This window comes from Schistocerca nitens, unplaced genomic scaffold (assembly GCF_023898315.1).
Source record: "Schistocerca nitens isolate TAMUIC-IGC-003100 unplaced genomic scaffold, iqSchNite1.1 HiC_scaffold_189, whole genome shotgun sequence".
NCBI lineage: Eukaryota > Metazoa > Arthropoda > Insecta > Orthoptera > Acrididae > Schistocerca > Schistocerca nitens.
The window spans coordinates 39,869-62,262 of record NW_026045730.1 but is presented as its reverse complement, the minus strand read 5'-3'; the positions used below and the strand labels follow the sequence as shown (position 1 = coordinate 62,262).

General features: G+C 53.9%; 60 non-coding genes across 60 annotated transcripts; all 60 read left to right on the top strand.

Annotated features, from left to right (window-relative positions):
* The first annotated feature begins 315 nt into the window (after positions 1–315).
* On the top strand, positions 316–387 carry Trnah-gug (transfer RNA histidin (anticodon GUG)). Its single transcript has one exon. It is a non-coding gene; the product is annotated as a tRNA-His (tRNA).
* Positions 388–674: 287 nt separating this feature from the next.
* On the top strand, positions 675–756 carry Trnal-aag (transfer RNA leucine (anticodon AAG)). Its single transcript has one exon. It is a non-coding gene; the product is annotated as a tRNA-Leu (tRNA).
* Positions 757–834: 78 nt separating this feature from the next.
* Positions 835–916, top strand: Trnal-cag (transfer RNA leucine (anticodon CAG)). Its single transcript has one exon. It is a non-coding gene; the product is annotated as a tRNA-Leu (tRNA).
* A 279-nt stretch (positions 917–1,195) lies between these two features.
* Positions 1,196–1,267, top strand: Trnae-cuc (transfer RNA glutamic acid (anticodon CUC)). Its single transcript has one exon. It is a non-coding gene; the product is annotated as a tRNA-Glu (tRNA).
* A 382-nt stretch (positions 1,268–1,649) lies between these two features.
* On the top strand, positions 1,650–1,721 carry Trnah-gug (transfer RNA histidin (anticodon GUG)). The gene has a single exon. It is a non-coding gene; the product is annotated as a tRNA-His (tRNA).
* Positions 1,722–2,008: 287 nt separating this feature from the next.
* On the top strand, positions 2,009–2,090 carry Trnal-cag (transfer RNA leucine (anticodon CAG)). The gene has a single exon. It is a non-coding gene; the product is annotated as a tRNA-Leu (tRNA).
* A 279-nt stretch (positions 2,091–2,369) lies between these two features.
* On the top strand, positions 2,370–2,441 carry Trnae-cuc (transfer RNA glutamic acid (anticodon CUC)). Its single transcript has one exon. It is a non-coding gene; the product is annotated as a tRNA-Glu (tRNA).
* Positions 2,442–2,823: 382 nt separating this feature from the next.
* Trnah-gug (transfer RNA histidin (anticodon GUG)) lies at positions 2,824–2,895 on the top strand. Its single transcript has one exon. It is a non-coding gene; the product is annotated as a tRNA-His (tRNA).
* A 287-nt stretch (positions 2,896–3,182) lies between these two features.
* Trnal-cag (transfer RNA leucine (anticodon CAG)) lies at positions 3,183–3,264 on the top strand. The gene has a single exon. It is a non-coding gene; the product is annotated as a tRNA-Leu (tRNA).
* A 78-nt stretch (positions 3,265–3,342) lies between these two features.
* Trnal-cag (transfer RNA leucine (anticodon CAG)) lies at positions 3,343–3,424 on the top strand. The gene has a single exon. It is a non-coding gene; the product is annotated as a tRNA-Leu (tRNA).
* A 279-nt stretch (positions 3,425–3,703) lies between these two features.
* On the top strand, positions 3,704–3,775 carry Trnae-cuc (transfer RNA glutamic acid (anticodon CUC)). The gene has a single exon. It is a non-coding gene; the product is annotated as a tRNA-Glu (tRNA).
* A 382-nt stretch (positions 3,776–4,157) lies between these two features.
* On the top strand, positions 4,158–4,229 carry Trnah-gug (transfer RNA histidin (anticodon GUG)). The gene has a single exon. It is a non-coding gene; the product is annotated as a tRNA-His (tRNA).
* Positions 4,230–4,516: 287 nt separating this feature from the next.
* On the top strand, positions 4,517–4,598 carry Trnal-aag (transfer RNA leucine (anticodon AAG)). The gene has a single exon. It is a non-coding gene; the product is annotated as a tRNA-Leu (tRNA).
* Positions 4,599–4,676: 78 nt separating this feature from the next.
* On the top strand, positions 4,677–4,758 carry Trnal-cag (transfer RNA leucine (anticodon CAG)). Its single transcript has one exon. It is a non-coding gene; the product is annotated as a tRNA-Leu (tRNA).
* A 279-nt stretch (positions 4,759–5,037) lies between these two features.
* Trnae-cuc (transfer RNA glutamic acid (anticodon CUC)) lies at positions 5,038–5,109 on the top strand. Its single transcript has one exon. It is a non-coding gene; the product is annotated as a tRNA-Glu (tRNA).
* Positions 5,110–5,491: 382 nt separating this feature from the next.
* Positions 5,492–5,563, top strand: Trnah-gug (transfer RNA histidin (anticodon GUG)). The gene has a single exon. It is a non-coding gene; the product is annotated as a tRNA-His (tRNA).
* A 287-nt stretch (positions 5,564–5,850) lies between these two features.
* Trnal-cag (transfer RNA leucine (anticodon CAG)) lies at positions 5,851–5,932 on the top strand. The gene has a single exon. It is a non-coding gene; the product is annotated as a tRNA-Leu (tRNA).
* Positions 5,933–6,211: 279 nt separating this feature from the next.
* On the top strand, positions 6,212–6,283 carry Trnae-cuc (transfer RNA glutamic acid (anticodon CUC)). Its single transcript has one exon. It is a non-coding gene; the product is annotated as a tRNA-Glu (tRNA).
* A 382-nt stretch (positions 6,284–6,665) lies between these two features.
* On the top strand, positions 6,666–6,737 carry Trnah-gug (transfer RNA histidin (anticodon GUG)). The gene has a single exon. It is a non-coding gene; the product is annotated as a tRNA-His (tRNA).
* A 287-nt stretch (positions 6,738–7,024) lies between these two features.
* On the top strand, positions 7,025–7,106 carry Trnal-aag (transfer RNA leucine (anticodon AAG)). The gene has a single exon. It is a non-coding gene; the product is annotated as a tRNA-Leu (tRNA).
* A 78-nt stretch (positions 7,107–7,184) lies between these two features.
* On the top strand, positions 7,185–7,266 carry Trnal-cag (transfer RNA leucine (anticodon CAG)). Its single transcript has one exon. It is a non-coding gene; the product is annotated as a tRNA-Leu (tRNA).
* Positions 7,267–7,545: 279 nt separating this feature from the next.
* On the top strand, positions 7,546–7,617 carry Trnae-cuc (transfer RNA glutamic acid (anticodon CUC)). The gene has a single exon. It is a non-coding gene; the product is annotated as a tRNA-Glu (tRNA).
* A 382-nt stretch (positions 7,618–7,999) lies between these two features.
* Positions 8,000–8,071, top strand: Trnah-gug (transfer RNA histidin (anticodon GUG)). Its single transcript has one exon. It is a non-coding gene; the product is annotated as a tRNA-His (tRNA).
* Positions 8,072–8,358: 287 nt separating this feature from the next.
* Trnal-cag (transfer RNA leucine (anticodon CAG)) lies at positions 8,359–8,440 on the top strand. Its single transcript has one exon. It is a non-coding gene; the product is annotated as a tRNA-Leu (tRNA).
* Positions 8,441–8,719: 279 nt separating this feature from the next.
* Positions 8,720–8,791, top strand: Trnae-cuc (transfer RNA glutamic acid (anticodon CUC)). The gene has a single exon. It is a non-coding gene; the product is annotated as a tRNA-Glu (tRNA).
* A 382-nt stretch (positions 8,792–9,173) lies between these two features.
* Positions 9,174–9,245, top strand: Trnah-gug (transfer RNA histidin (anticodon GUG)). The gene has a single exon. It is a non-coding gene; the product is annotated as a tRNA-His (tRNA).
* A 287-nt stretch (positions 9,246–9,532) lies between these two features.
* Trnal-aag (transfer RNA leucine (anticodon AAG)) lies at positions 9,533–9,614 on the top strand. The gene has a single exon. It is a non-coding gene; the product is annotated as a tRNA-Leu (tRNA).
* A 1,519-nt stretch (positions 9,615–11,133) lies between these two features.
* Positions 11,134–11,205, top strand: Trnae-cuc (transfer RNA glutamic acid (anticodon CUC)). Its single transcript has one exon. It is a non-coding gene; the product is annotated as a tRNA-Glu (tRNA).
* A 382-nt stretch (positions 11,206–11,587) lies between these two features.
* On the top strand, positions 11,588–11,659 carry Trnah-gug (transfer RNA histidin (anticodon GUG)). Its single transcript has one exon. It is a non-coding gene; the product is annotated as a tRNA-His (tRNA).
* A 287-nt stretch (positions 11,660–11,946) lies between these two features.
* On the top strand, positions 11,947–12,028 carry Trnal-aag (transfer RNA leucine (anticodon AAG)). Its single transcript has one exon. It is a non-coding gene; the product is annotated as a tRNA-Leu (tRNA).
* A 78-nt stretch (positions 12,029–12,106) lies between these two features.
* On the top strand, positions 12,107–12,188 carry Trnal-cag (transfer RNA leucine (anticodon CAG)). The gene has a single exon. It is a non-coding gene; the product is annotated as a tRNA-Leu (tRNA).
* Positions 12,189–12,467: 279 nt separating this feature from the next.
* Trnae-cuc (transfer RNA glutamic acid (anticodon CUC)) lies at positions 12,468–12,539 on the top strand. The gene has a single exon. It is a non-coding gene; the product is annotated as a tRNA-Glu (tRNA).
* Positions 12,540–12,921: 382 nt separating this feature from the next.
* On the top strand, positions 12,922–12,993 carry Trnah-gug (transfer RNA histidin (anticodon GUG)). Its single transcript has one exon. It is a non-coding gene; the product is annotated as a tRNA-His (tRNA).
* Positions 12,994–13,280: 287 nt separating this feature from the next.
* Trnal-aag (transfer RNA leucine (anticodon AAG)) lies at positions 13,281–13,362 on the top strand. Its single transcript has one exon. It is a non-coding gene; the product is annotated as a tRNA-Leu (tRNA).
* Positions 13,363–13,440: 78 nt separating this feature from the next.
* Positions 13,441–13,522, top strand: Trnal-cag (transfer RNA leucine (anticodon CAG)). The gene has a single exon. It is a non-coding gene; the product is annotated as a tRNA-Leu (tRNA).
* A 279-nt stretch (positions 13,523–13,801) lies between these two features.
* Positions 13,802–13,873, top strand: Trnae-cuc (transfer RNA glutamic acid (anticodon CUC)). Its single transcript has one exon. It is a non-coding gene; the product is annotated as a tRNA-Glu (tRNA).
* A 382-nt stretch (positions 13,874–14,255) lies between these two features.
* Trnah-gug (transfer RNA histidin (anticodon GUG)) lies at positions 14,256–14,327 on the top strand. The gene has a single exon. It is a non-coding gene; the product is annotated as a tRNA-His (tRNA).
* Positions 14,328–14,614: 287 nt separating this feature from the next.
* On the top strand, positions 14,615–14,696 carry Trnal-aag (transfer RNA leucine (anticodon AAG)). The gene has a single exon. It is a non-coding gene; the product is annotated as a tRNA-Leu (tRNA).
* Positions 14,697–14,774: 78 nt separating this feature from the next.
* On the top strand, positions 14,775–14,856 carry Trnal-cag (transfer RNA leucine (anticodon CAG)). The gene has a single exon. It is a non-coding gene; the product is annotated as a tRNA-Leu (tRNA).
* Positions 14,857–15,135: 279 nt separating this feature from the next.
* Positions 15,136–15,207, top strand: Trnae-cuc (transfer RNA glutamic acid (anticodon CUC)). The gene has a single exon. It is a non-coding gene; the product is annotated as a tRNA-Glu (tRNA).
* A 382-nt stretch (positions 15,208–15,589) lies between these two features.
* Trnah-gug (transfer RNA histidin (anticodon GUG)) lies at positions 15,590–15,661 on the top strand. Its single transcript has one exon. It is a non-coding gene; the product is annotated as a tRNA-His (tRNA).
* A 287-nt stretch (positions 15,662–15,948) lies between these two features.
* Trnal-cag (transfer RNA leucine (anticodon CAG)) lies at positions 15,949–16,030 on the top strand. Its single transcript has one exon. It is a non-coding gene; the product is annotated as a tRNA-Leu (tRNA).
* Positions 16,031–16,108: 78 nt separating this feature from the next.
* On the top strand, positions 16,109–16,190 carry Trnal-cag (transfer RNA leucine (anticodon CAG)). Its single transcript has one exon. It is a non-coding gene; the product is annotated as a tRNA-Leu (tRNA).
* Positions 16,191–16,469: 279 nt separating this feature from the next.
* Positions 16,470–16,541, top strand: Trnae-cuc (transfer RNA glutamic acid (anticodon CUC)). The gene has a single exon. It is a non-coding gene; the product is annotated as a tRNA-Glu (tRNA).
* A 382-nt stretch (positions 16,542–16,923) lies between these two features.
* On the top strand, positions 16,924–16,995 carry Trnah-gug (transfer RNA histidin (anticodon GUG)). The gene has a single exon. It is a non-coding gene; the product is annotated as a tRNA-His (tRNA).
* A 287-nt stretch (positions 16,996–17,282) lies between these two features.
* Positions 17,283–17,364, top strand: Trnal-aag (transfer RNA leucine (anticodon AAG)). Its single transcript has one exon. It is a non-coding gene; the product is annotated as a tRNA-Leu (tRNA).
* Positions 17,365–17,442: 78 nt separating this feature from the next.
* On the top strand, positions 17,443–17,524 carry Trnal-cag (transfer RNA leucine (anticodon CAG)). Its single transcript has one exon. It is a non-coding gene; the product is annotated as a tRNA-Leu (tRNA).
* Positions 17,525–17,803: 279 nt separating this feature from the next.
* On the top strand, positions 17,804–17,875 carry Trnae-cuc (transfer RNA glutamic acid (anticodon CUC)). The gene has a single exon. It is a non-coding gene; the product is annotated as a tRNA-Glu (tRNA).
* Positions 17,876–18,257: 382 nt separating this feature from the next.
* Positions 18,258–18,329, top strand: Trnah-gug (transfer RNA histidin (anticodon GUG)). The gene has a single exon. It is a non-coding gene; the product is annotated as a tRNA-His (tRNA).
* A 287-nt stretch (positions 18,330–18,616) lies between these two features.
* Positions 18,617–18,698, top strand: Trnal-cag (transfer RNA leucine (anticodon CAG)). The gene has a single exon. It is a non-coding gene; the product is annotated as a tRNA-Leu (tRNA).
* Positions 18,699–18,977: 279 nt separating this feature from the next.
* Positions 18,978–19,049, top strand: Trnae-cuc (transfer RNA glutamic acid (anticodon CUC)). The gene has a single exon. It is a non-coding gene; the product is annotated as a tRNA-Glu (tRNA).
* Positions 19,050–19,431: 382 nt separating this feature from the next.
* Positions 19,432–19,503, top strand: Trnah-gug (transfer RNA histidin (anticodon GUG)). The gene has a single exon. It is a non-coding gene; the product is annotated as a tRNA-His (tRNA).
* A 287-nt stretch (positions 19,504–19,790) lies between these two features.
* Positions 19,791–19,872, top strand: Trnal-aag (transfer RNA leucine (anticodon AAG)). The gene has a single exon. It is a non-coding gene; the product is annotated as a tRNA-Leu (tRNA).
* Positions 19,873–19,950: 78 nt separating this feature from the next.
* Trnal-cag (transfer RNA leucine (anticodon CAG)) lies at positions 19,951–20,032 on the top strand. Its single transcript has one exon. It is a non-coding gene; the product is annotated as a tRNA-Leu (tRNA).
* Positions 20,033–20,311: 279 nt separating this feature from the next.
* Positions 20,312–20,383, top strand: Trnae-cuc (transfer RNA glutamic acid (anticodon CUC)). The gene has a single exon. It is a non-coding gene; the product is annotated as a tRNA-Glu (tRNA).
* Positions 20,384–20,765: 382 nt separating this feature from the next.
* Positions 20,766–20,837, top strand: Trnah-gug (transfer RNA histidin (anticodon GUG)). Its single transcript has one exon. It is a non-coding gene; the product is annotated as a tRNA-His (tRNA).
* A 287-nt stretch (positions 20,838–21,124) lies between these two features.
* On the top strand, positions 21,125–21,206 carry Trnal-cag (transfer RNA leucine (anticodon CAG)). The gene has a single exon. It is a non-coding gene; the product is annotated as a tRNA-Leu (tRNA).
* A 279-nt stretch (positions 21,207–21,485) lies between these two features.
* Trnae-cuc (transfer RNA glutamic acid (anticodon CUC)) lies at positions 21,486–21,557 on the top strand. The gene has a single exon. It is a non-coding gene; the product is annotated as a tRNA-Glu (tRNA).
* Positions 21,558–21,939: 382 nt separating this feature from the next.
* Positions 21,940–22,011, top strand: Trnah-gug (transfer RNA histidin (anticodon GUG)). Its single transcript has one exon. It is a non-coding gene; the product is annotated as a tRNA-His (tRNA).
* A 287-nt stretch (positions 22,012–22,298) lies between these two features.
* Positions 22,299–22,380, top strand: Trnal-aag (transfer RNA leucine (anticodon AAG)). The gene has a single exon. It is a non-coding gene; the product is annotated as a tRNA-Leu (tRNA).
* Positions 22,381–22,394: the final 14 nt, after the last annotated feature.

The following is a 22,394-nucleotide window of genomic DNA, read 5'->3' as shown; positions in this document are numbered from 1 at the left end:
TTGCAGAAAATTACGTTAAGTACGATTCGCGGTCACAAGTGACGGCGAGAGCGATGCGACGTCTGTCCACCTCTTATTGAGGCACATACCTGTGGTCAACAGAGTTGGAGGACTGCAAGACATTGCCACGGGGGTTGAATGCAGCTAACCACACTGCTTAGTGTCCTTACAGCGCAGACACGTTCGTTTGCCAGTATACATATAATGGAGACCGCGTCTGGCACAGCTGTGGGGAGACACAGTGGTGTGTGGGCCGAGCTTTGCTGTTCATCGCCACTTGCAGTCGCGAGAACTGCCGTCGGCGGTGCCTCCGTGGCCGTGATCGTCTAGTGGTTAGGACATTGCGTTGTGGCCGCAATAACCCAGGTTCGAATCCTGGTCACGGCAATTTTTAAAGTTTTGCCTTGCTGTCGCTGCAGTGACGATTGTGACTCAGTGTTTGAAATTACGGTGCCCTCTTGATTTTTCACTCATGTTCCGCAGGCTGCGGGTGGCACTACCAATTCATTATCAACACGTAATGCCGCCGCACCAGAGAGCGGGCAGCTGCCTGTGTAGTTAATCTCTATTCGAAAATGGCAGTTGTTTGAGGTGCAATGGATGAGCAGCCAGTCGCAGCAGAACAGGAAGCTGTGTCGTGCACTGTTTCTACAAAAGCGAAGAACACGGGCACAGGTAGCGTGGCCGAGCGGTCTAAGGCGCTGGTTTAAGGCACCAGTCTCTTCGGAGGCGTGGGTTCGAATCCCACCGCTGCCAGCTTTTTCTCGTTTTTTGTGCCATTGCGATGTTTTCTCGTGGGGTAGAACGCAGCTCCTGTGACCGCCGTGCCACGTAGGTAGCGTGGCCGAGCGGTCTAAGGCGCTGGTTTCAGGCACCAGTCTCTTCGGAGGCGTGGGTTCGAATCCCACCGCTGCCAATGTTTTCTGTCTCGAAAGCAGGAGCACTGATTACCCGCGAAGGGAACAGCGCAGCAAGCCGTGAGCGTCTCTTTCTTAAATTGTCGTAGCAGCACAGTGCGTGGTGCAACGACAGGATTCACAGGCGCAGTCTGGTGTCACGATTGCTGGCGTTCGTCTCCACGAAATGCGTCCCGAGCATGCCGTTCTACAAAGTGGAAACGCTAAATTTTGGCCGTTGTCGTCAAGTAGCGTGTGTACTGTTTGCTGCGTTCGCTGGAGGAGCGCTTGCGTCGTTATCCGGTGTGGTCTAGTGGCTAGGATGCCTGGCTCTCACCCAGGAGGCCCGGGTTCGATTCCCGGTACCGGAAATGCGCATTTTGTTGCTCCTCTTATGCGACTTGGCCCGACTTAGCTCGACTGACGCTCCGCTGACGCTTGCAGAAAATTACGTTAAGTACGATTCGCGGTCACAAGTGACGGCGAGAGCGATGCGACGTCTGTCCACCTCTTATTGAGGCACATACCTGTGGTCAACAGAGTTGGAGGACTGCAAGACATTGCCACGGGGGTTGAATGCAGCTAACCACACTGCTTAGTGTCCTTACAGCGCAGACACGTTCGTTTGCCAGTATACATATAATGGAGACCGCGTCTGGCACAGCTGTGGGGAGACACAGTGGTGTGTGGGCCGAGCTTTGCTGTTCATCGCCACTTGCAGTCGCGAGAACTGCCGTCGGCGGTGCCTCCGTGGCCGTGATCGTCTAGTGGTTAGGACATTGCGTTGTGGCCGCAATAACCCAGGTTCGAATCCTGGTCACGGCAATTTTTAAAGTTTTGCCTTGCTGTCGCTGCAGTGACGATTGTGACTCAGTGTTTGAAATTACGGTGCCCTCTTGATTTTTCACTCATGTTCCGCAGGCTGCGGGTGGCACTACCAATTCATTATCAACACGTAATGCCGCCGCACCAGAGAGCGGGCAGCTGCCTGTGTAGTTAATCTCTATTCGAAAATGGCAGTTGTTTGAGGTGCAATGGATGAGCAGCCAGTCGCAGCAGAACAGGAAGCTGTGTCGTGCACTGTTTCTACAAAAGCGAAGAACACGGGCACAGGTAGCGTGGCCGAGCGGTCTAAGGCGCTGGTTTCAGGCACCAGTCTCTTCGGAGGCGTGGGTTCGAATCCCACCGCTGCCAATGTTTTCTGTCTCGAAAGCAGGAGCACTGATTACCCGCGAAGGGAACAGCGCAGCAAGCCGTGAGCGTCTCTTTCTTAAATTGTCGTAGCAGCACAGTGCGTGGTGCAACGACAGGATTCACAGGCGCAGTCTGGTGTCACGATTGCTGGCGTTCGTCTCCACGAAATGCGTCCCGAGCATGCCGTTCTACAAAGTGGAAACGCTAAATTTTGGCCGTTGTCGTCAAGTAGCGTGTGTACTGTTTGCTGCGTTCGCTGGAGGAGCGCTTGCGTCGTTATCCGGTGTGGTCTAGTGGCTAGGATGCCTGGCTCTCACCCAGGAGGCCCGGGTTCGATTCCCGGTACCGGAAATGCGCATTTTGTTGCTCCTCTTATGCGACTTGGCCCGACTTAGCTCGACTGACGCTCCGCTGACGCTTGCAGAAAATTACGTTAAGTACGATTCGCGGTCACAAGTGACGGCGAGAGCGATGCGACGTCTGTCCACCTCTTATTGAGGCACATACCTGTGGTCAACAGAGTTGGAGGACTGCAAGACATTGCCACGGGGGTTGAATGCAGCTAACCACACTGCTTAGTGTCCTTACAGCGCAGACACGTTCGTTTGCCAGTATACATATAATGGAGACCGCGTCTGGCACAGCTGTGGGGAGACACAGTGGTGTGTGGGCCGAGCTTTGCTGTTCATCGCCACTTGCAGTCGCGAGAACTGCCGTCGGCGGTGCCTCCGTGGCCGTGATCGTCTAGTGGTTAGGACATTGCGTTGTGGCCGCAATAACCCAGGTTCGAATCCTGGTCACGGCAATTTTTAAAGTTTTGCCTTGCTGTCGCTGCAGTGACGATTGTGACTCAGTGTTTGAAATTACGGTGCCCTCTTGATTTTTCACTCATGTTCCGCAGGCTGCGGGTGGCACTACCAATTCATTATCAACACGTAATGCCGCCGCACCAGAGAGCGGGCAGCTGCCTGTGTAGTTAATCTCTATTCGAAAATGGCAGTTGTTTGAGGTGCAATGGATGAGCAGCCAGTCGCAGCAGAACAGGAAGCTGTGTCGTGCACTGTTTCTACAAAAGCGAAGAACACGGGCACAGGTAGCGTGGCCGAGCGGTCTAAGGCGCTGGTTTCAGGCACCAGTCTCTTCGGAGGCGTGGGTTCGAATCCCACCGCTGCCAGCTTTTTCTCGTTTTTTGTGCCATTGCGATGTTTTCTCGTGGGGTAGAACGCAGCTCCTGTGACCGCCGTGCCACGTAGGTAGCGTGGCCGAGCGGTCTAAGGCGCTGGTTTCAGGCACCAGTCTCTTCGGAGGCGTGGGTTCGAATCCCACCGCTGCCAATGTTTTCTGTCTCGAAAGCAGGAGCACTGATTACCCGCGAAGGGAACAGCGCAGCAAGCCGTGAGCGTCTCTTTCTTAAATTGTCGTAGCAGCACAGTGCGTGGTGCAACGACAGGATTCACAGGCGCAGTCTGGTGTCACGATTGCTGGCGTTCGTCTCCACGAAATGCGTCCCGAGCATGCCGTTCTACAAAGTGGAAACGCTAAATTTTGGCCGTTGTCGTCAAGTAGCGTGTGTACTGTTTGCTGCGTTCGCTGGAGGAGCGCTTGCGTCGTTATCCGGTGTGGTCTAGTGGCTAGGATGCCTGGCTCTCACCCAGGAGGCCCGGGTTCGATTCCCGGTACCGGAAATGCGCATTTTGTTGCTCCTCTTATGCGACTTGGCCCGACTTAGCTCGACTGACGCTCCGCTGACGCTTGCAGAAAATTACGTTAAGTACGATTCGCGGTCACAAGTGACGGCGAGAGCGATGCGACGTCTGTCCACCTCTTATTGAGGCACATACCTGTGGTCAACAGAGTTGGAGGACTGCAAGACATTGCCACGGGGGTTGAATGCAGCTAACCACACTGCTTAGTGTCCTTACAGCGCAGACACGTTCGTTTGCCAGTATACATATAATGGAGACCGCGTCTGGCACAGCTGTGGGGAGACACAGTGGTGTGTGGGCCGAGCTTTGCTGTTCATCGCCACTTGCAGTCGCGAGAACTGCCGTCGGCGGTGCCTCCGTGGCCGTGATCGTCTAGTGGTTAGGACATTGCGTTGTGGCCGCAATAACCCAGGTTCGAATCCTGGTCACGGCAATTTTTAAAGTTTTGCCTTGCTGTCGCTGCAGTGACGATTGTGACTCAGTGTTTGAAATTACGGTGCCCTCTTGATTTTTCACTCATGTTCCGCAGGCTGCGGGTGGCACTACCAATTCATTATCAACACGTAATGCCGCCGCACCAGAGAGCGGGCAGCTGCCTGTGTAGTTAATCTCTATTCGAAAATGGCAGTTGTTTGAGGTGCAATGGATGAGCAGCCAGTCGCAGCAGAACAGGAAGCTGTGTCGTGCACTGTTTCTACAAAAGCGAAGAACACGGGCACAGGTAGCGTGGCCGAGCGGTCTAAGGCGCTGGTTTAAGGCACCAGTCTCTTCGGAGGCGTGGGTTCGAATCCCACCGCTGCCAGCTTTTTCTCGTTTTTTGTGCCATTGCGATGTTTTCTCGTGGGGTAGAACGCAGCTCCTGTGACCGCCGTGCCACGTAGGTAGCGTGGCCGAGCGGTCTAAGGCGCTGGTTTCAGGCACCAGTCTCTTCGGAGGCGTGGGTTCGAATCCCACCGCTGCCAATGTTTTCTGTCTCGAAAGCAGGAGCACTGATTACCCGCGAAGGGAACAGCGCAGCAAGCCGTGAGCGTCTCTTTCTTAAATTGTCGTAGCAGCACAGTGCGTGGTGCAACGACAGGATTCACAGGCGCAGTCTGGTGTCACGATTGCTGGCGTTCGTCTCCACGAAATGCGTCCCGAGCATGCCGTTCTACAAAGTGGAAACGCTAAATTTTGGCCGTTGTCGTCAAGTAGCGTGTGTACTGTTTGCTGCGTTCGCTGGAGGAGCGCTTGCGTCGTTATCCGGTGTGGTCTAGTGGCTAGGATGCCTGGCTCTCACCCAGGAGGCCCGGGTTCGATTCCCGGTACCGGAAATGCGCATTTTGTTGCTCCTCTTATGCGACTTGGCCCGACTTAGCTCGACTGACGCTCCGCTGACGCTTGCAGAAAATTACGTTAAGTACGATTCGCGGTCACAAGTGACGGCGAGAGCGATGCGACGTCTGTCCACCTCTTATTGAGGCACATACCTGTGGTCAACAGAGTTGGAGGACTGCAAGACATTGCCACGGGGGTTGAATGCAGCTAACCACACTGCTTAGTGTCCTTACAGCGCAGACACGTTCGTTTGCCAGTATACATATAATGGAGACCGCGTCTGGCACAGCTGTGGGGAGACACAGTGGTGTGTGGGCCGAGCTTTGCTGTTCATCGCCACTTGCAGTCGCGAGAACTGCCGTCGGCGGTGCCTCCGTGGCCGTGATCGTCTAGTGGTTAGGACATTGCGTTGTGGCCGCAATAACCCAGGTTCGAATCCTGGTCACGGCAATTTTTAAAGTTTTGCCTTGCTGTCGCTGCAGTGACGATTGTGACTCAGTGTTTGAAATTACGGTGCCCTCTTGATTTTTCACTCATGTTCCGCAGGCTGCGGGTGGCACTACCAATTCATTATCAACACGTAATGCCGCCGCACCAGAGAGCGGGCAGCTGCCTGTGTAGTTAATCTCTATTCGAAAATGGCAGTTGTTTGAGGTGCAATGGATGAGCAGCCAGTCGCAGCAGAACAGGAAGCTGTGTCGTGCACTGTTTCTACAAAAGCGAAGAACACGGGCACAGGTAGCGTGGCCGAGCGGTCTAAGGCGCTGGTTTCAGGCACCAGTCTCTTCGGAGGCGTGGGTTCGAATCCCACCGCTGCCAATGTTTTCTGTCTCGAAAGCAGGAGCACTGATTACCCGCGAAGGGAACAGCGCAGCAAGCCGTGAGCGTCTCTTTCTTAAATTGTCGTAGCAGCACAGTGCGTGGTGCAACGACAGGATTCACAGGCGCAGTCTGGTGTCACGATTGCTGGCGTTCGTCTCCACGAAATGCGTCCCGAGCATGCCGTTCTACAAAGTGGAAACGCTAAATTTTGGCCGTTGTCGTCAAGTAGCGTGTGTACTGTTTGCTGCGTTCGCTGGAGGAGCGCTTGCGTCGTTATCCGGTGTGGTCTAGTGGCTAGGATGCCTGGCTCTCACCCAGGAGGCCCGGGTTCGATTCCCGGTACCGGAAATGCGCATTTTGTTGCTCCTCTTATGCGACTTGGCCCGACTTAGCTCGACTGACGCTCCGCTGACGCTTGCAGAAAATTACGTTAAGTACGATTCGCGGTCACAAGTGACGGCGAGAGCGATGCGACGTCTGTCCACCTCTTATTGAGGCACATACCTGTGGTCAACAGAGTTGGAGGACTGCAAGACATTGCCACGGGGGTTGAATGCAGCTAACCACACTGCTTAGTGTCCTTACAGCGCAGACACGTTCGTTTGCCAGTATACATATAATGGAGACCGCGTCTGGCACAGCTGTGGGGAGACACAGTGGTGTGTGGGCCGAGCTTTGCTGTTCATCGCCACTTGCAGTCGCGAGAACTGCCGTCGGCGGTGCCTCCGTGGCCGTGATCGTCTAGTGGTTAGGACATTGCGTTGTGGCCGCAATAACCCAGGTTCGAATCCTGGTCACGGCAATTTTTAAAGTTTTGCCTTGCTGTCGCTGCAGTGACGATTGTGACTCAGTGTTTGAAATTACGGTGCCCTCTTGATTTTTCACTCATGTTCCGCAGGCTGCGGGTGGCACTACCAATTCATTATCAACACGTAATGCCGCCGCACCAGAGAGCGGGCAGCTGCCTGTGTAGTTAATCTCTATTCGAAAATGGCAGTTGTTTGAGGTGCAATGGATGAGCAGCCAGTCGCAGCAGAACAGGAAGCTGTGTCGTGCACTGTTTCTACAAAAGCGAAGAACACGGGCACAGGTAGCGTGGCCGAGCGGTCTAAGGCGCTGGTTTAAGGCACCAGTCTCTTCGGAGGCGTGGGTTCGAATCCCACCGCTGCCAGCTTTTTCTCGTTTTTTGTGCCATTGCGATGTTTTCTCGTGGGGTAGAACGCAGCTCCTGTGACCGCCGTGCCACGTAGGTAGCGTGGCCGAGCGGTCTAAGGCGCTGGTTTCAGGCACCAGTCTCTTCGGAGGCGTGGGTTCGAATCCCACCGCTGCCAATGTTTTCTGTCTCGAAAGCAGGAGCACTGATTACCCGCGAAGGGAACAGCGCAGCAAGCCGTGAGCGTCTCTTTCTTAAATTGTCGTAGCAGCACAGTGCGTGGTGCAACGACAGGATTCACAGGCGCAGTCTGGTGTCACGATTGCTGGCGTTCGTCTCCACGAAATGCGTCCCGAGCATGCCGTTCTACAAAGTGGAAACGCTAAATTTTGGCCGTTGTCGTCAAGTAGCGTGTGTACTGTTTGCTGCGTTCGCTGGAGGAGCGCTTGCGTCGTTATCCGGTGTGGTCTAGTGGCTAGGATGCCTGGCTCTCACCCAGGAGGCCCGGGTTCGATTCCCGGTACCGGAAATGCGCATTTTGTTGCTCCTCTTATGCGACTTGGCCCGACTTAGCTCGACTGACGCTCCGCTGACGCTTGCAGAAAATTACGTTAAGTACGATTCGCGGTCACAAGTGACGGCGAGAGCGATGCGACGTCTGTCCACCTCTTATTGAGGCACATACCTGTGGTCAACAGAGTTGGAGGACTGCAAGACATTGCCACGGGGGTTGAATGCAGCTAACCACACTGCTTAGTGTCCTTACAGCGCAGACACGTTCGTTTGCCAGTATACATATAATGGAGACCGCGTCTGGCACAGCTGTGGGGAGACACAGTGGTGTGTGGGCCGAGCTTTGCTGTTCATCGCCACTTGCAGTCGCGAGAACTGCCGTCGGCGGTGCCTCCGTGGCCGTGATCGTCTAGTGGTTAGGACATTGCGTTGTGGCCGCAATAACCCAGGTTCGAATCCTGGTCACGGCAATTTTTAAAGTTTTGCCTTGCTGTCGCTGCAGTGACGATTGTGACTCAGTGTTTGAAATTACGGTGCCCTCTTGATTTTTCACTCATGTTCCGCAGGCTGCGGGTGGCACTACCAATTCATTATCAACACGTAATGCCGCCGCACCAGAGAGCGGGCAGCTGCCTGTGTAGTTAATCTCTATTCGAAAATGGCAGTTGTTTGAGGTGCAATGGATGAGCAGCCAGTCGCAGCAGAACAGGAAGCTGTGTCGTGCACTGTTTCTACAAAAGCGAAGAACACGGGCACAGGTAGCGTGGCCGAGCGGTCTAAGGCGCTGGTTTCAGGCACCAGTCTCTTCGGAGGCGTGGGTTCGAATCCCACCGCTGCCAATGTTTTCTGTCTCGAAAGCAGGAGCACTGATTACCCGCGAAGGGAACAGCGCAGCAAGCCGTGAGCGTCTCTTTCTTAAATTGTCGTAGCAGCACAGTGCGTGGTGCAACGACAGGATTCACAGGCGCAGTCTGGTGTCACGATTGCTGGCGTTCGTCTCCACGAAATGCGTCCCGAGCATGCCGTTCTACAAAGTGGAAACGCTAAATTTTGGCCGTTGTCGTCAAGTAGCGTGTGTACTGTTTGCTGCGTTCGCTGGAGGAGCGCTTGCGTCGTTATCCGGTGTGGTCTAGTGGCTAGGATGCCTGGCTCTCACCCAGGAGGCCCGGGTTCGATTCCCGGTACCGGAAATGCGCATTTTGTTGCTCCTCTTATGCGACTTGGCCCGACTTAGCTCGACTGACGCTCCGCTGACGCTTGCAGAAAATTACGTTAAGTACGATTCGCGGTCACAAGTGACGGCGAGAGCGATGCGACGTCTGTCCACCTCTTATTGAGGCACATACCTGTGGTCAACAGAGTTGGAGGACTGCAAGACATTGCCACGGGGGTTGAATGCAGCTAACCACACTGCTTAGTGTCCTTACAGCGCAGACACGTTCGTTTGCCAGTATACATATAATGGAGACCGCGTCTGGCACAGCTGTGGGGAGACACAGTGGTGTGTGGGCCGAGCTTTGCTGTTCATCGCCACTTGCAGTCGCGAGAACTGCCGTCGGCGGTGCCTCCGTGGCCGTGATCGTCTAGTGGTTAGGACATTGCGTTGTGGCCGCAATAACCCAGGTTCGAATCCTGGTCACGGCAATTTTTAAAGTTTTGCCTTGCTGTCGCTGCAGTGACGATTGTGACTCAGTGTTTGAAATTACGGTGCCCTCTTGATTTTTCACTCATGTTCCGCAGGCTGCGGGTGGCACTACCAATTCATTATCAACACGTAATGCCGCCGCACCAGAGAGCGGGCAGCTGCCTGTGTAGTTAATCTCTATTCGAAAATGGCAGTTGTTTGAGGTGCAATGGATGAGCAGCCAGTCGCAGCAGAACAGGAAGCTGTGTCGTGCACTGTTTCTACAAAAGCGAAGAACACGGGCACAGGTAGCGTGGCCGAGCGGTCTAAGGCGCTGGTTTAAGGCACCAGTCTCTTCGGAGGCGTGGGTTCGAATCCCACCGCTGCCAGCTTTTTCTCGTTTTTTGTGCCATTGCGATGTTTTCTCGTGGGGTAGAACGCAGCTCCTGTGACCGCCGTGCCACGTAGGTAGCGTGGCCGAGCGGTCTAAGGCGATAGGGCTAACTAATTTGGTTCAAAAAGCATCTGCACTTTACGTCAAAAGAACCCTGTTTATGATTAATAAAGACAGAAATAACATTACCTCCAGACTCTTCACAATTGTCCAGCCACGTTCCCTGCAGCCCCCGGTGAATGTGGGCCAACTAAACAACAAACTCACGCATGTCAAGGACTTTTATATTGAGGTCAGTTACTTAGAGGCAGGCACGATGTACAAGTCACATATAACTACAAGAGAGATTTTAAATACATGGCATAAATCGGATACACAAAATACCATAGAAATCAAGTATCCGAACGTCATATGGCGTACTGTATGGAAAAATATTAGCCTCAAAATCCATTCAACAGAAGTGGCTTCCACTTGGTACAAGGTGGTCTGCGACACTGTACCAACCAATGAAAAACTTTCTCGAATAGGACTCAGTGATACACATCACTGCACTAAGTGTGGATTCGTGGACACACTTCAACACAGATTCACCTGCAGTGGACTAGTTCACAATTGGACATGGATCAGAAGAAAGATAGCACTCCTCACCAGAAGTGATGGCCGCAAGTATACGCCACGAATGCTGTTACAGCCTGAAGAGATATTTTTCCCAGAACGGAAAAATAACACTGTCATGTGGCTCTTGGGTCACTACACACATTACGTAATTGGTAGAAATGGATCTGACAATTCAATTGATTTCATGGTCTACACGGAATCAGCTTACTGGGAATCCAAAAAATTCAGTAACCATACAAACCTCTACGGCAACATGTTGAATATAGTCTTCGAGAGAACAGGCATTGGTTAAAAACGACCCACAATACGACAGAACCTATGAGGACGTAACGGGCGACAATGGACCCAGTAACCTATTTTATTGATCATTGCGAAGTGACTACGGATACTACACGGTATTACATACGAAAAAAACAAAACCAACAGACAAAAATGAAATAAGCGGTAGAGTTATAAAAAAAATAAAAAAGTGGTTAAAAAACATAAAAAAAATGAACATGGATAAGGCGAAAATAAAAAAAGAAGTGGCTGGGATAAAAAAAAAAAAAAAAAAAAAAAGGCGCTGGTTTCAGGCACCAGTCTCTTCGGAGGCGTGGGTTCGAATCCCACCGCTGCCAATGTTTTCTGTCTCGAAAGCAGGAGCACTGATTACCCGCGAAGGGAACAGCGCAGCAAGCCGTGAGCGTCTCTTTCTTAAATTGTCGTAGCAGCACAGTGCGTGGTGCAACGACAGGATTCACAGGCGCAGTCTGGTGTCACGATTGCTGGCGTTCGTCTCCACGAAATGCGTCCCGAGCATGCCGTTCTACAAAGTGGAAACGCTAAATTTTGGCCGTTGTCGTCAAGTAGCGTGTGTACTGTTTGCTGCGTTCGCTGGAGGAGCGCTTGCGTCGTTATCCGGTGTGGTCTAGTGGCTAGGATGCCTGGCTCTCACCCAGGAGGCCCGGGTTCGATTCCCGGTACCGGAAATGCGCATTTTGTTGCTCCTCTTATGCGACTTGGCCCGACTTAGCTCGACTGACGCTCCGCTGACGCTTGCAGAAAATTACGTTAAGTACGATTCGCGGTCACAAGTGACGGCGAGAGCGATGCGACGTCTGTCCACCTCTTATTGAGGCACATACCTGTGGTCAACAGAGTTGGAGGACTGCAAGACATTGCCACGGGGGTTGAATGCAGCTAACCACACTGCTTAGTGTCCTTACAGCGCAGACACGTTCGTTTGCCAGTATACATATAATGGAGACCGCGTCTGGCACAGCTGTGGGGAGACACAGTGGTGTGTGGGCCGAGCTTTGCTGTTCATCGCCACTTGCAGTCGCGAGAACTGCCGTCGGCGGTGCCTCCGTGGCCGTGATCGTCTAGTGGTTAGGACATTGCGTTGTGGCCGCAATAACCCAGGTTCGAATCCTGGTCACGGCAATTTTTAAAGTTTTGCCTTGCTGTCGCTGCAGTGACGATTGTGACTCAGTGTTTGAAATTACGGTGCCCTCTTGATTTTTCACTCATGTTCCGCAGGCTGCGGGTGGCACTACCAATTCATTATCAACACGTAATGCCGCCGCACCAGAGAGCGGGCAGCTGCCTGTGTAGTTAATCTCTATTCGAAAATGGCAGTTGTTTGAGGTGCAATGGATGAGCAGCCAGTCGCAGCAGAACAGGAAGCTGTGTCGTGCACTGTTTCTACAAAAGCGAAGAACACGGGCACAGGTAGCGTGGCCGAGCGGTCTAAGGCGCTGGTTTAAGGCACCAGTCTCTTCGGAGGCGTGGGTTCGAATCCCACCGCTGCCAGCTTTTTCTCGTTTTTTGTGCCATTGCGATGTTTTCTCGTGGGGTAGAACGCAGCTCCTGTGACCGCCGTGCCACGTAGGTAGCGTGGCCGAGCGGTCTAAGGCGCTGGTTTCAGGCACCAGTCTCTTCGGAGGCGTGGGTTCGAATCCCACCGCTGCCAATGTTTTCTGTCTCGAAAGCAGGAGCACTGATTACCCGCGAAGGGAACAGCGCAGCAAGCCGTGAGCGTCTCTTTCTTAAATTGTCGTAGCAGCACAGTGCGTGGTGCAACGACAGGATTCACAGGCGCAGTCTGGTGTCACGATTGCTGGCGTTCGTCTCCACGAAATGCGTCCCGAGCATGCCGTTCTACAAAGTGGAAACGCTAAATTTTGGCCGTTGTCGTCAAGTAGCGTGTGTACTGTTTGCTGCGTTCGCTGGAGGAGCGCTTGCGTCGTTATCCGGTGTGGTCTAGTGGCTAGGATGCCTGGCTCTCACCCAGGAGGCCCGGGTTCGATTCCCGGTACCGGAAATGCGCATTTTGTTGCTCCTCTTATGCGACTTGGCCCGACTTAGCTCGACTGACGCTCCGCTGACGCTTGCAGAAAATTACGTTAAGTACGATTCGCGGTCACAAGTGACGGCGAGAGCGATGCGACGTCTGTCCACCTCTTATTGAGGCACATACCTGTGGTCAACAGAGTTGGAGGACTGCAAGACATTGCCACGGGGGTTGAATGCAGCTAACCACACTGCTTAGTGTCCTTACAGCGCAGACACGTTCGTTTGCCAGTATACATATAATGGAGACCGCGTCTGGCACAGCTGTGGGGAGACACAGTGGTGTGTGGGCCGAGCTTTGCTGTTCATCGCCACTTGCAGTCGCGAGAACTGCCGTCGGCGGTGCCTCCGTGGCCGTGATCGTCTAGTGGTTAGGACATTGCGTTGTGGCCGCAATAACCCAGGTTCGAATCCTGGTCACGGCAATTTTTAAAGTTTTGCCTTGCTGTCGCTGCAGTGACGATTGTGACTCAGTGTTTGAAATTACGGTGCCCTCTTGATTTTTCACTCATGTTCCGCAGGCTGCGGGTGGCACTACCAATTCATTATCAACACGTAATGCCGCCGCACCAGAGAGCGGGCAGCTGCCTGTGTAGTTAATCTCTATTCGAAAATGGCAGTTGTTTGAGGTGCAATGGATGAGCAGCCAGTCGCAGCAGAACAGGAAGCTGTGTCGTGCACTGTTTCTACAAAAGCGAAGAACACGGGCACAGGTAGCGTGGCCGAGCGGTCTAAGGCGCTGGTTTAAGGCACCAGTCTCTTCGGAGGCGTGGGTTCGAATCCCACCGCTGCCAGCTTTTTCTCGTTTTTTGTGCCATTGCGATGTTTTCTCGTGGGGTAGAACGCAGCTCCTGTGACCGCCGTGCCACGTAGGTAGCGTGGCCGAGCGGTCTAAGGCGCTGGTTTCAGGCACCAGTCTCTTCGGAGGCGTGGGTTCGAATCCCACCGCTGCCAATGTTTTCTGTCTCGAAAGCAGGAGCACTGATTACCCGCGAAGGGAACAGCGCAGCAAGCCGTGAGCGTCTCTTTCTTAAATTGTCGTAGCAGCACAGTGCGTGGTGCAACGACAGGATTCACAGGCGCAGTCTGGTGTCACGATTGCTGGCGTTCGTCTCCACGAAATGCGTCCCGAGCATGCCGTTCTACAAAGTGGAAACGCTAAATTTTGGCCGTTGTCGTCAAGTAGCGTGTGTACTGTTTGCTGCGTTCGCTGGAGGAGCGCTTGCGTCGTTATCCGGTGTGGTCTAGTGGCTAGGATGCCTGGCTCTCACCCAGGAGGCCCGGGTTCGATTCCCGGTACCGGAAATGCGCATTTTGTTGCTCCTCTTATGCGACTTGGCCCGACTTAGCTCGACTGACGCTCCGCTGACGCTTGCAGAAAATTACGTTAAGTACGATTCGCGGTCACAAGTGACGGCGAGAGCGATGCGACGTCTGTCCACCTCTTATTGAGGCACATACCTGTGGTCAACAGAGTTGGAGGACTGCAAGACATTGCCACGGGGGTTGAATGCAGCTAACCACACTGCTTAGTGTCCTTACAGCGCAGACACGTTCGTTTGCCAGTATACATATAATGGAGACCGCGTCTGGCACAGCTGTGGGGAGACACAGTGGTGTGTGGGCCGAGCTTTGCTGTTCATCGCCACTTGCAGTCGCGAGAACTGCCGTCGGCGGTGCCTCCGTGGCCGTGATCGTCTAGTGGTTAGGACATTGCGTTGTGGCCGCAATAACCCAGGTTCGAATCCTGGTCACGGCAATTTTTAAAGTTTTGCCTTGCTGTCGCTGCAGTGACGATTGTGACTCAGTGTTTGAAATTACGGTGCCCTCTTGATTTTTCACTCATGTTCCGCAGGCTGCGGGTGGCACTACCAATTCATTATCAACACGTAATGCCGCCGCACCAGAGAGCGGGCAGCTGCCTGTGTAGTTAATCTCTATTCGAAAATGGCAGTTGTTTGAGGTGCAATGGATGAGCAGCCAGTCGCAGCAGAACAGGAAGCTGTGTCGTGCACTGTTTCTACAAAAGCGAAGAACACGGGCACAGGTAGCGTGGCCGAGCGGTCTAAGGCGCTGGTTTAAGGCACCAGTCTCTTCGGAGGCGTGGGTTCGAATCCCACCGCTGCCAGCTTTTTCTCGTTTTTTGTGCCATTGCGATGTTTTCTCGTGGGGTAGAACGCAGCTCCTGTGACCGCCGTGCCACGTAGGTAGCGTGGCCGAGCGGTCTAAGGCGCTGGTTTCAGGCACCAGTCTCTTCGGAGGCGTGGGTTCGAATCCCACCGCTGCCAATGTTTTCTGTCTCGAAAGCAGGAGCACTGATTACCCGCGAAGGGAACAGCGCAGCAAGCCGTGAGCGTCTCTTTCTTAAATTGTCGTAGCAGCACAGTGCGTGGTGCAACGACAGGATTCACAGGCGCAGTCTGGTGTCACGATTGCTGGCGTTCGTCTCCACGAAATGCGTCCCGAGCATGCCGTTCTACAAAGTGGAAACGCTAAATTTTGGCCGTTGTCGTCAAGTAGCGTGTGTACTGTTTGCTGCGTTCGCTGGAGGAGCGCTTGCGTCGTTATCCGGTGTGGTCTAGTGGCTAGGATGCCTGGCTCTCACCCAGGAGGCCCGGGTTCGATTCCCGGTACCGGAAATGCGCATTTTGTTGCTCCTCTTATGCGACTTGGCCCGACTTAGCTCGACTGACGCTCCGCTGACGCTTGCAGAAAATTACGTTAAGTACGATTCGCGGTCACAAGTGACGGCGAGAGCGATGCGACGTCTGTCCACCTCTTATTGAGGCACATACCTGTGGTCAACAGAGTTGGAGGACTGCAAGACATTGCCACGGGGGTTGAATGCAGCTAACCACACTGCTTAGTGTCCTTACAGCGCAGACACGTTCGTTTGCCAGTATACATATAATGGAGACCGCGTCTGGCACAGCTGTGGGGAGACACAGTGGTGTGTGGGCCGAGCTTTGCTGTTCATCGCCACTTGCAGTCGCGAGAACTGCCGTCGGCGGTGCCTCCGTGGCCGTGATCGTCTAGTGGTTAGGACATTGCGTTGTGGCCGCAATAACCCAGGTTCGAATCCTGGTCACGGCAATTTTTAAAGTTTTGCCTTGCTGTCGCTGCAGTGACGATTGTGACTCAGTGTTTGAAATTACGGTGCCCTCTTGATTTTTCACTCATGTTCCGCAGGCTGCGGGTGGCACTACCAATTCATTATCAACACGTAATGCCGCCGCACCAGAGAGCGGGCAGCTGCCTGTGTAGTTAATCTCTATTCGAAAATGGCAGTTGTTTGAGGTGCAATGGATGAGCAGCCAGTCGCAGCAGAACAGGAAGCTGTGTCGTGCACTGTTTCTACAAAAGCGAAGAACACGGGCACAGGTAGCGTGGCCGAGCGGTCTAAGGCGCTGGTTTCAGGCACCAGTCTCTTCGGAGGCGTGGGTTCGAATCCCACCGCTGCCAGCTTTTTCTCGTTTTTTGTGCCATTGCGATGTTTTCTCGTGGGGTAGAACGCAGCTCCTGTGACCGCCGTGCCACGTAGGTAGCGTGGCCGAGCGGTCTAAGGCGCTGGTTTCAGGCACCAGTCTCTTCGGAGGCGTGGGTTCGAATCCCACCGCTGCCAATGTTTTCTGTCTCGAAAGCAGGAGCACTGATTACCCGCGAAGGGAACAGCGCAGCAAGCCGTGAGCGTCTCTTTCTTAAATTGTCGTAGCAGCACAGTGCGTGGTGCAACGACAGGATTCACAGGCGCAGTCTGGTGTCACGATTGCTGGCGTTCGTCTCCACGAAATGCGTCCCGAGCATGCCGTTCTACAAAGTGGAAACGCTAAATTTTGGCCGTTGTCGTCAAGTAGCGTGTGTACTGTTTGCTGCGTTCGCTGGAGGAGCGCTTGCGTCGTTATCCGGTGTGGTCTAGTGGCTAGGATGCCTGGCTCTCACCCAGGAGGCCCGGGTTCGATTCCCGGTACCGGAAATGCGCATTTTGTTGCTCCTCTTATGCGACTTGGCCCGACTTAGCTCGACTGACGCTCCGCTGACGCTTGCAGAAAATTACGTTAAGTACGATTCGCGGTCACAAGTGACGGCGAGAGCGATGCGACGTCTGTCCACCTCTTATTGAGGCACATACCTGTGGTCAACAGAGTTGGAGGACTGCAAGACATTGCCACGGGGGTTGAATGCAGCTAACCACACTGCTTAGTGTCCTTACAGCGCAGACACGTTCGTTTGCCAGTATACATATAATGGAGACCGCGTCTGGCACAGCTGTGGGGAGACACAGTGGTGTGTGGGCCGAGCTTTGCTGTTCATCGCCACTTGCAGTCGCGAGAACTGCCGTCGGCGGTGCCTCCGTGGCCGTGATCGTCTAGTGGTTAGGACATTGCGTTGTGGCCGCAATAACCCAGGTTCGAATCCTGGTCACGGCAATTTTTAAAGTTTTGCCTTGCTGTCGCTGCAGTGACGATTGTGACTCAGTGTTTGAAATTACGGTGCCCTCTTGATTTTTCACTCATGTTCCGCAGGCTGCGGGTGGCACTACCAATTCATTATCAACACGTAATGCCGCCGCACCAGAGAGCGGGCAGCTGCCTGTGTAGTTAATCTCTATTCGAAAATGGCAGTTGTTTGAGGTGCAATGGATGAGCAGCCAGTCGCAGCAGAACAGGAAGCTGTGTCGTGCACTGTTTCTACAAAAGCGAAGAACACGGGCACAGGTAGCGTGGCCGAGCGGTCTAAGGCGCTGGTTTAAGGCACCAGTCTCTTCGGAGGCGTGGGTTCGAATCCCACCGCTGCCAGCTTTTTCTCGTTTTTTGTGCCATTGCGATGTTTTCTCGTGGGGTAGAACGCAGCTCCTGTGACCGCCGTGCCACGTAGGTAGCGTGGCCGAGCGGTCTAAGGCGCTGGTTTCAGGCACCAGTCTCTTCGGAGGCGTGGGTTCGAATCCCACCGCTGCCAATGTTTTCTGTCTCGAAAGCAGGAGCACTGATTACCCGCGAAGGGAACAGCGCAGCAAGCCGTGAGCGTCTCTTTCTTAAATTGTCGTAGCAGCACAGTGCGTGGTGCAACGACAGGATTCACAGGCGCAGTCTGGTGTCACGATTGCTGGCGTTCGTCTCCACGAAATGCGTCCCGAGCATGCCGTTCTACAAAGTGGAAACGCTAAATTTTGGCCGTTGTCGTCAAGTAGCGTGTGTACTGTTTGCTGCGTTCGCTGGAGGAGCGCTTGCGTCGTTATCCGGTGTGGTCTAGTGGCTAGGATGCCTGGCTCTCACCCAGGAGGCCCGGGTTCGATTCCCGGTACCGGAAATGCGCATTTTGTTGCTCCTCTTATGCGACTTGGCCCGACTTAGCTCGACTGACGCTCCGCTGACGCTTGCAGAAAATTACGTTAAGTACGATTCGCGGTCACAAGTGACGGCGAGAGCGATGCGACGTCTGTCCACCTCTTATTGAGGCACATACCTGTGGTCAACAGAGTTGGAGGACTGCAAGACATTGCCACGGGGGTTGAATGCAGCTAACCACACTGCTTAGTGTCCTTACAGCGCAGACACGTTCGTTTGCCAGTATACATATAATGGAGACCGCGTCTGGCACAGCTGTGGGGAGACACAGTGGTGTGTGGGCCGAGCTTTGCTGTTCATCGCCACTTGCAGTCGCGAGAACTGCCGTCGGCGGTGCCTCCGTGGCCGTGATCGTCTAGTGGTTAGGACATTGCGTTGTGGCCGCAATAACCCAGGTTCGAATCCTGGTCACGGCAATTTTTAAAGTTTTGCCTTGCTGTCGCTGCAGTGACGATTGTGACTCAGTGTTTGAAATTACGGTGCCCTCTTGATTTTTCACTCATGTTCCGCAGGCTGCGGGTGGCACTACCAATTCATTATCAACACGTAATGCCGCCGCACCAGAGAGCGGGCAGCTGCCTGTGTAGTTAATCTCTATTCGAAAATGGCAGTTGTTTGAGGTGCAATGGATGAGCAGCCAGTCGCAGCAGAACAGGAAGCTGTGTCGTGCACTGTTTCTACAAAAGCGAAGAACACGGGCACAGGTAGCGTGGCCGAGCGGTCTAAGGCGCTGGTTTCAGGCACCAGTCTCTTCGGAGGCGTGGGTTCGAATCCCACCGCTGCCAATGTTTTCTGTCTCGAAAGCAGGAGCACTGATTACCCGCGAAGGGAACAGCGCAGCAAGCCGTGAGCGTCTCTTTCTTAAATTGTCGTAGCAGCACAGTGCGTGGTGCAACGACAGGATTCACAGGCGCAGTCTGGTGTCACGATTGCTGGCGTTCGTCTCCACGAAATGCGTCCCGAGCATGCCGTTCTACAAAGTGGAAACGCTAAATTTTGGCCGTTGTCGTCAAGTAGCGTGTGTACTGTTTGCTGCGTTCGCTGGAGGAGCGCTTGCGTCGTTATCCGGTGTGGTCTAGTGGCTAGGATGCCTGGCTCTCACCCAGGAGGCCCGGGTTCGATTCCCGGTACCGGAAATGCGCATTTTGTTGCTCCTCTTATGCGACTTGGCCCGACTTAGCTCGACTGACGCTCCGCTGACGCTTGCAGAAAATTACGTTAAGTACGATTCGCGGTCACAAGTGACGGCGAGAGCGATGCGACGTCTGTCCACCTCTTATTGAGGCACATACCTGTGGTCAACAGAGTTGGAGGACTGCAAGACATTGCCACGGGGGTTGAATGCAGCTAACCACACTGCTTAGTGTCCTTACAGCGCAGACACGTTCGTTTGCCAGTATACATATAATGGAGACCGCGTCTGGCACAGCTGTGGGGAGACACAGTGGTGTGTGGGCCGAGCTTTGCTGTTCATCGCCACTTGCAGTCGCGAGAACTGCCGTCGGCGGTGCCTCCGTGGCCGTGATCGTCTAGTGGTTAGGACATTGCGTTGTGGCCGCAATAACCCAGGTTCGAATCCTGGTCACGGCAATTTTTAAAGTTTTGCCTTGCTGTCGCTGCAGTGACGATTGTGACTCAGTGTTTGAAATTACGGTGCCCTCTTGATTTTTCACTCATGTTCCGCAGGCTGCGGGTGGCACTACCAATTCATTATCAACACGTAATGCCGCCGCACCAGAGAGCGGGCAGCTGCCTGTGTAGTTAATCTCTATTCGAAAATGGCAGTTGTTTGAGGTGCAATGGATGAGCAGCCAGTCGCAGCAGAACAGGAAGCTGTGTCGTGCACTGTTTCTACAAAAGCGAAGAACACGGGCACAGGTAGCGTGGCCGAGCGGTCTAAGGCGCTGGTTTAAGGCACCAGTCTCTTCGGAGGCGTGGGTTCGAATCCCACCGCTGCCAGCTTTTTCTCGTTTTTTGTGCCATTGCGATGTTTTCTCGTGGGGTAGAACGCAGCTCCTGTGACCGCCGTGCCACGTAGGTAGCGTGGCCGAGCGGTCTAAGGCGCTGGTTTCAGGCACCAGTCTCTTCGGAGGCGTGGGTTCGAATCCCACCGCTGCCAATGTTTTCTGTCTCGAAAGCAGGAGCACTGATTACCCGCGAAGGGAACAGCGCAGCAAGCCGTGAGCGTCTCTTTCTTAAATTGTCGTAGCAGCACAGTGCGTGGTGCAACGACAGGATTCACAGGCGCAGTCTGGTGTCACGATTGCTGGCGTTCGTCTCCACGAAATGCGTCCCGAGCATGCCGTTCTACAAAGTGGAAACGCTAAATTTTGGCCGTTGTCGTCAAGTAGCGTGTGTACTGTTTGCTGCGTTCGCTGGAGGAGCGCTTGCGTCGTTATCCGGTGTGGTCTAGTGGCTAGGATGCCTGGCTCTCACCCAGGAGGCCCGGGTTCGATTCCCGGTACCGGAAATGCGCATTTTGTTGCTCCTCTTATGCGACTTGGCCCGACTTAGCTCGACTGACGCTCCGCTGACGCTTGCAGAAAATTACGTTAAGTACGATTCGCGGTCACAAGTGACGGCGAGAGCGATGCGACGTCTGTCCACCTCTTATTGAGGCACATACCTGTGGTCAACAGAGTTGGAGGACTGCAAGACATTGCCACGGGGGTTGAATGCAGCTAACCACACTGCTTAGTGTCCTTACAGCGCAGACACGTTCGTTTGCCAGTATACATATAATGGAGACCGCGTCTGGCACAGCTGTGGGGAGACACAGTGGTGTGTGGGCCGAGCTTTGCTGTTCATCGCCACTTGCAGTCGCGAGAACTGCCGTCGGCGGTGCCTCCGTGGCCGTGATCGTCTAGTGGTTAGGACATTGCGTTGTGGCCGCAATAACCCAGGTTCGAATCCTGGTCACGGCAATTTTTAAAGTTTTGCCTTGCTGTCGCTGCAGTGACGATTGTGACTCAGTGTTTGAAATTACGGTGCCCTCTTGATTTTTCACTCATGTTCCGCAGGCTGCGGGTGGCACTACCAATTCATTATCAACACGTAATGCCGCCGCACCAGAGAGCGGGCAGCTGCCTGTGTAGTTAATCTCTATTCGAAAATGGCAGTTGTTTGAGGTGCAATGGATGAGCAGCCAGTCGCAGCAGAACAGGAAGCTGTGTCGTGCACTGTTTCTACAAAAGCGAAGAACACGGGCACAGGTAGCGTGGCCGAGCGGTCTAAGGCGCTGGTTTCAGGCACCAGTCTCTTCGGAGGCGTGGGTTCGAATCCCACCGCTGCCAATGTTTTCTGTCTCGAAAGCAGGAGCACTGATTACCCGCGAAGGGAACAGCGCAGCAAGCCGTGAGCGTCTCTTTCTTAAATTGTCGTAGCAGCACAGTGCGTGGTGCAACGACAGGATTCACAGGCGCAGTCTGGTGTCACGATTGCTGGCGTTCGTCTCCACGAAATGCGTCCCGAGCATGCCGTTCTACAAAGTGGAAACGCTAAATTTTGGCCGTTGTCGTCAAGTAGCGTGTGTACTGTTTGCTGCGTTCGCTGGAGGAGCGCTTGCGTCGTTATCCGGTGTGGTCTAGTGGCTAGGATGCCTGGCTCTCACCCAGGAGGCCCGGGTTCGATTCCCGGTACCGGAAATGCGCATTTTGTTGCTCCTCTTATGCGACTTGGCCCGACTTAGCTCGACTGACGCTCCGCTGACGCTTGCAGAAAATTACGTTAAGTACGATTCGCGGTCACAAGTGACGGCGAGAGCGATGCGACGTCTGTCCACCTCTTATTGAGGCACATACCTGTGGTCAACAGAGTTGGAGGACTGCAAGACATTGCCACGGGGGTTGAATGCAGCTAACCACACTGCTTAGTGTCCTTACAGCGCAGACACGTTCGTTTGCCAGTATACATATAATGGAGACCGCGTCTGGCACAGCTGTGGGGAGACACAGTGGTGTGTGGGCCGAGCTTTGCTGTTCATCGCCACTTGCAGTCGCGAGAACTGCCGTCGGCGGTGCCTCCGTGGCCGTGATCGTCTAGTGGTTAGGACATTGCGTTGTGGCCGCAATAACCCAGGTTCGAATCCTGGTCACGGCAATTTTTAAAGTTTTGCCTTGCTGTCGCTGCAGTGACGATTGTGACTCAGTGTTTGAAATTACGGTGCCCTCTTGATTTTTCACTCATGTTCCGCAGGCTGCGGGTGGCACTACCAATTCATTATCAACACGTAATGCCGCCGCACCAGAGAGCGGGCAGCTGCCTGTGTAGTTAATCTCTATTCGAAAATGGCAGTTGTTTGAGGTGCAATGGATGAGCAGCCAGTCGCAGCAGAACAGGAAGCTGTGTCGTGCACTGTTTCTACAAAAGCGAAGAACACGGGCACAGGTAGCGTGGCCGAGCGGTCTAAGGCGCTGGTTTAAGGCACCAGTCTCTTCGGAGGCGTGGGTTCGAATCCCACCGCTGCCAGCTTTTTCTCGTTT